The sequence below is a fragment of the Mus caroli genome, chromosome 14 (genome assembly GCF_900094665.2).
Source record: "Mus caroli chromosome 14, CAROLI_EIJ_v1.1, whole genome shotgun sequence".
Taxonomy (NCBI): Eukaryota; Metazoa; Chordata; class Mammalia; order Rodentia; family Muridae; genus Mus; species Mus caroli.
In genome coordinates this window covers 53,790,108-53,796,841 of record NC_034583.1, presented here as the reverse complement: position 1 = coordinate 53,796,841, position 6,734 = coordinate 53,790,108, and positions in this window count along the sequence as shown.

The following is a 6,734-nucleotide window of genomic DNA, read 5'->3' as shown; positions in this document are numbered from 1 at the left end:
ACATCTTTCAATAAATAAAGATTTTTTTTGTCAAAAAAAAAAAGACACAGGCTGGTAGGTTGGATTATAAAATAAGATCCATTAATTTTTGTTGTTGTTGCCTTCGGGGAGGGACCTCACCATCAAGAGAGCCATCACTTTGTGGTAAAAATGGTATTCTAAGCAAATGGAACTGAAAAGAGCAGAGATAGCTATTCTAATATCTGACAAAATAGATTTCAAATCAAAACTTGTCAGAAGAGATAAGGAAGGATTTATTAAGAGAAAAATTCACCAACAGGATATTATAATCCAAAATATATATGCACAAAACATGGAGGGAACCTAATTCTATAAATGAGACACTGTTAGATATAAAACTATAGGTTGATGCCGACACGTTGATAATGGGTGATGTCAACACCCTACACTCACCAATAGATAATGTGGGAAAAAAAAACCTAAATAGAAAAACTTTGGAGCTAAATGGCATTATAAATTAAATGTATAACAGCATATACAGAGCGTTCCACACAAACATTGAAGAATACACAGTCTTCTCAGCAGCCCATGGGACTTTTCTCAAAATCTATTCCCTATTAAGACACAAAGCAAGTCTCAATAAATATAGGAAAACAAAATCTGCAGTCAATCTGACCATAGTGGGGTAAAGGTGACTGTCAACAGCAAGAGAAAGCTCATGGAAAATAAGCAACATACAACTGGGCCAAGAGAGAAATGAAGGAAGAAAAATTTAAAATGTCTGTAATTGAATAAAAATGTAAATACAACTGAAATCTATAGGATGCGCCAGAGGCGTTCCTAAGACATTAGAGCACTAAGGGCCTATATTACAATGTTTGAGACATCTCAAGTTAACAAGTAACAATATTCTTAGACTTAGAAAACCAGGAATGAACATTACCTGGGAAAAGTAGACAGAGAACAATAGTCAAAGTCAGGGCTGAAATCAAACAAACAATAAAAGTAATCAATGAAATAGAGTTGGTTTTTGGAAAAGAGTAACAAGAGTGACAAACCTTTATCCAAATAAACCAAATGAAAAGAAAAAGAATCTAAATTAATAGAGTTAAGAATGAAATGGGAGATAGTGTAACAGACACAGGACATGCTTTAAAAATCTATTTTTCACCAAATTGGAAAACTTAAAAGAAACAGGTGAGTTTCTAGCTAAATCTAGCATACTAAACACTAAATAAAGATGAAATAAATGAATTTAATAGACTCATAATATAGCAATGAGGTAGAAGCAGTAACTAAACGTCTCTCAATAAAATAACCAGGGCAAGAGGGATTTAGCACAGAATCTTATCAGACCTTTCAAATAAAAATTAATGCCAATACTACTGTAACTATCACACAAATTAGAAAGGGATGCATACTTCCAAAGTCTTCCTGTGAACTCTTATTATACTCATGCCAAAAACTAAGCAAAGACTGAACAAAAATCCTTAAAAGTAGCAATTAAAAATTGGGACCTTGTGAAATTAAAAAGCTTTTGTACGGTAAAAGACATCATCACTCAATCGAGGAGGTAGCTCACAAAATACGGGAAAAAAGCTTTACCAGCTATACATCTGACAGACAGTATTGAGAATATAAAGAACTGAAGAACTAAACATCAAAGAACAAACAACCAGAAGGAAACTGGGGTATGAAACTAAACAGAGAGTTCTCAGAAGATGAAATGTAAGTGGCTGAGAAATGCTTTAAAAATATTCAGTCTCCTCGGGGAAATGCAAATTAAAACTATTTTGAAATTTCATGTCACCACAGTCAGAGTGGCTAAGGTCAACAAACTAAATCACATGATGACAGATGCGGGTGTGGACGTGGGGAAGAGAAAATCCTTAGTCACTGCTGGCAGGAGTGCAAACTCATACAGCCACAGTGGAAATCAGCATTCAGGAGCCCCCGAAAAACTAGAAATGTACCTACCACACAACTTAGCGCTAGCACCCTTGAATGTTGCGTGGGCTGGGTTTATGTCAATCAGCCTAAGCTAGAGTCATCAGAGAGGAGGGAGCCTAAATGCCTCCCTGATTTCAGTTGAGAAAATGCCTCCATAACATCAGGTTGTAGGCAAGTCTGTAGGGCATTTTCTTAAGTTGTGATTGATGGGGGAGGGACCCGCCCATTCCCATTATGGGTGGGGCCACCCCTGGGCAGATGGTCCTGGGTTGTAAAAGAAAGAAGGCTGAGTAAGCCAGGAGGAACAAGCCAGTAAGCAGCACCCCTCCGTGGCCTGTGTCAGCTTCAGCTACAGGTTCATGCTCTGCTTGAGTTTCTGTCTTGACTTCCTTCAATGATGAATAGTGTTATGCAAGTGAAAGCCAAGTACCAATCCCCCATGGACTTTTGGTAATAGTCTTCTATTACAGCAATATAAACCTAAAGGATGCATATCCAAAGAACTCTATAGTCTAACACGAAGATACCTGCATTTTTATGTTCATTTCTGTTCTATTCACAATATCCAGGAACTAGAAATAGACAAATGCCCATCAATGGAGGAACGAATAAGGAAACAGTGGTATATTTGCACAATGGAGTATTATTCTGCTGATAGGAAAAATGATGAAATTAGCAGAAAAATGAGTGGAGCTAGAAACCGTCATTCTGAGTGAGAGAACCCTGACCCAGAAAGACAAATGTTACATATTTTCTCTTATTTGTGTATGTTAGCATCGGAGCTTTGGATATGTGTGTTTTATTTGGAATACCCACAGAGGCTAGGAGATTATTAAGGGGACATGGTGTGTGTGTGGGGGTCGGGGCTCAAGAGAGGAGAGATAGAACGCAGTGGTGTAGAGGGAATAATGAAACAGGAAGGGTTGAATTGTGGTTGGGGATTGGAAGGCAGGGTGGAGGAGGAGATAAGAAAAGAAAAATAACACAAAGATCCTTTGAAAAAGACTTATGGAGACTTACTGTTGTGACTCCCTAAAGCAAATACATTAATACATATATTTGAATATATATATACACACATATATATATATGTATATATATTCATTCAAGATGGAGTTATCCTATAATAGAGTGAAGATGCCCTTAGCATACACCAAAGGCTAATAAATAAGATGCTCAGTGCCAGGAATGGGTTATGCCTTTTATAGCTGTTGGTCAACAAGGTCCCATAGACGCCCAAACATTACGAGCTTGGCAGGACTCTCGGTTACCTTCTCGATCTTGACAGTAAGACCCTACTGCTAAAACCAGCACATACCTGAGTTGTGAAATATTGAGAAATCAAGCTGAAAGCTCCCTCCCTGCAGGCTAGCGTTCATAGTGCTTGAAAGTTCTATCCAGGCTCCCAGGGGAGAACAGGAGTCATCAGTCTCTTACCCAGCTGTGAACCCTGTGAGCTATAATAGCAGTGACTGGCCCAGTAAGATGTGCCCATGGATACAAACGTGACATAAATATTGTGGGAGTAACCAACCACTCTCTGCTTGAATTTAAGTCCTGTTCCACAAGATGAAACCAGCACCTGGCTCCATTATCTGATTAAGGATCACCTTTTACATCATTCTGCTAAATAGGTATTTATATTTATATCTACCATATAATCTAATAATAAATAGTATTAAACTTGATCCTAATAACATCATTATACCCATAGACTTCCCAACTTTCTTCTGAATAGCTTCTATTTGCAGTAGATGGAAATTATCTCAGAGTCCCTCAACCGACCACGGGTCAGAGAATGAGACTGAAGAATGCTTAGCCCTAAGTGGAACACCTATACTTCACCTCCTTCATTTCAGCCTTCAAGGATCATTGTAAAAGAGGAGGTAAAGAGAATGTAGGAGCTAAAGGTGTTGGATGACCCCAAGGAAGCAGTGTCTTCTGGCCATGGCAGGGTAGTTGCACATCTGGACTCACAGCAGTTTATGACAGAATGCACAACACCTGGAAAAGGCCAAGCCAGACGAATTCCAGCATGGAGAAGTGAGATAGTCATGAAGTCCACCTCCTTTTTTTTTCCATTCTTTTTTTCCTTTTACTAGATAATTTCTTTATTTACTTTTCAAATTTTACCCCCTTTCCTCATTTCCCCTCTGAACCCCCCATCCCATCCTCCCTCCCCCTGCTCACCAACCCTCCCACTCCCGCTTCCCCTGGCATTCCCCTACACTGGGGCATCAAGCCTTCACAAGGTTAAGGGCCTTTCCAATCATTGATGTCCGACAAGGACAACCTCTGCTACATATGAGGCTGGAGCCTTGAGTCCCTCCACGTGTACTCTTTGGTTGATGGTTTAGTCCCTGGGAGCTCTGGGGTTACTGGTTGGTTCATATTGTTGTTCCTCCTATGGGGCTGCAAATCCCTTCAGCTCCTTGGGTCCTTTCTCTATTTTCTCCTTTGGGGACCCTGTGCTCTGACCAATGGGTGACTGTGAGCCTCCACTTCTGTATTTGTCAGGCACTGGCAGAGCCTCTCAGGAGACTGTCTCCTGAGAAGTCCCATTCCTAACTGAGGAGCTATTAGCAATTGATTGCTACCTGGAGAACAGTCAGTTTTCTCTAAGATTGTAGCTCCTGATAAGTCATACCCCAGTGGAAGACCACACATCCAAGAATACTTGGGCAGCACAAATTGGACTTGATACATTAAAAAAAAATCCATATTCCTATCTTTTCTTTAAAAATTTATTTATTTATTTACATCCCAAATGCTTTTCTCCTTGCCCCTCTCCCATCCCTTCCTAACCAAATCCCTCCCCATCCACCTCCACTACCTTGGGCATCTCCCCACCATGGTGTGTCAAATCTCTGCAGGATTAGGTTCATCCTCTCCCACTGAGGCAGGACAAGGCAGCCTTCTGCTATATATGTGCTGGGGGTGGGGTCTCTGGCCAGCTTGTGTATGCTCTTTGGTTGGTGGTTCAATCTCTGAGAGCTCCTAGGGGTTCAGGTAAGTTGACTCTGTTGCTCTTCCTGTGGAGTTCTCATTCCTTTCAGGACCTTCAACCCTCCCCGCCCCCGAAACTTCCACAAGGGTCTCCCACTGTTGTCCAATGTTTTGCTTTGGGTATTTGCATCTATTTTGGTCAGTTGCTGGGTAGAGCCTCTCAGAGGACTGTTATGCTAGGCTCCTGTCTGTAAGCATAATGGAATATCATTAATAGTGTCAGGGATTGGTGTTTGCCCATTGGATGGCTCTCAGGTTGGCTGGTTATTGGTTGGCCATTCATTCCTTCAATTTCTGCTCTGTCTTTGCCCTTACATTTCTTTTAGCCAGAACACATTTTGGGTCAAAAGTTTTGTGGGTGGGTTAGTGTCCTTATTCCTCCACTGGAGGCCCTGCCTGTCTATTCAGATTCCATGTCCCCACAGTTGGGCATCTTGGCTAAGGTTACTTGTATTGACTCCTGGGAGCCTCCTCTATCCCAGGTCTCAGGGATTGCCAAGAAATCCTCCCCTTCCCCAGAAGCTACAGATTTCCATTAATTCTCCTAGCCTTCTGGTTCTCTCTTCTGTCTCTTCCCACATCTTTCCCACCTTAAAAAAAAAAGACTTCCAGAATCACAAGCTAAAATAAATCTATATTCCTTTTGAAAAAGAAAAAAAAAAAAAAAAGAAAAGAAAAGGATTCAAAGCAGCATGAGATGGCGGGGAGCCGGGATGTCAGAGGAGTTAGGGAAGGGAAGTATTAAATATGATCAAAACATTCTATAGAATTCTCAAAGAAGTAATAAAACATATATTAAAGAAGAATGACATAAGCATTTTATGGTGATTCACTTTCCGCTGGCTAATTTCTTATAGGCAATATAATATAATATAATATAATATAATATAATATAGTATAGTATAATATATAACTATATGATCTTCAAACCTGGAGCTCTATTCAAACTAATATGTCGAATAGAAGCATGCTGTTTAAATTCAGGTAGACCATGTTTAATATACAGGTGTTTCCTCATTGTTGTGTATTGCCAGCTTGCCAGGCTTTGTGTGGGGACAATCTTTATTCGTAGTTCTACTCTTTAGGAGTTCATGATAGGAAGAAAGCACACTAGCTGTCTGAGATATGTCCTCATTAAAGAAAGAAGCCCTAGGGCCAGGACAAGTTAGAGAGTAATATGAAGGAATGAGATATAATGGAGTTAGAGGAAAACCAGGTACTGTGCATTTGAGCCTCTGCCTGTCTTTCTAGAGGGAATGATGGAAGGAACCATAGCGGAGTTTCCTGCTGTCGGTGCTGACTGTTGCAACATCGCCTTACAATTCTTCAAAGTTACCCAGTGCATAGGGTTCAAACAACTAACCTACTGATGCCTGCCAGCATCATTGATCAGATAATGCACCTGGCTGCCTTTTACCCACTATAGATCCAGAGCTAAGTAAGTCTGTGATTTGCCCGGAGCTTCAGTTACCTCTTCAACACAGTGGGCTTATAGGAACCACCTCTCACTCTGAAGATGCATGAGTCAGCCTCTCTGCACCACCCAATTCACTAAGAGTGGAAGGCCAAAAGGATCAGAGTCTGTGGATCAAGTCCTCTTGTGCCACTTTCTGTTACAGTAACAAAATACCTAAGGAAATCAATTTATAAGGAGAAAAGGTTTATATTGGCTCACAGTTCCATAGATCCCAGTCCATGGTCAGTTAGCACCACTGTCTTTGGGTGGTGAGCATATTATGTTGGAAGTACACAGTAGAACAACCTTCTCATGCCATGGCATCAAAAGGGACACACACACACACACACACACACACACA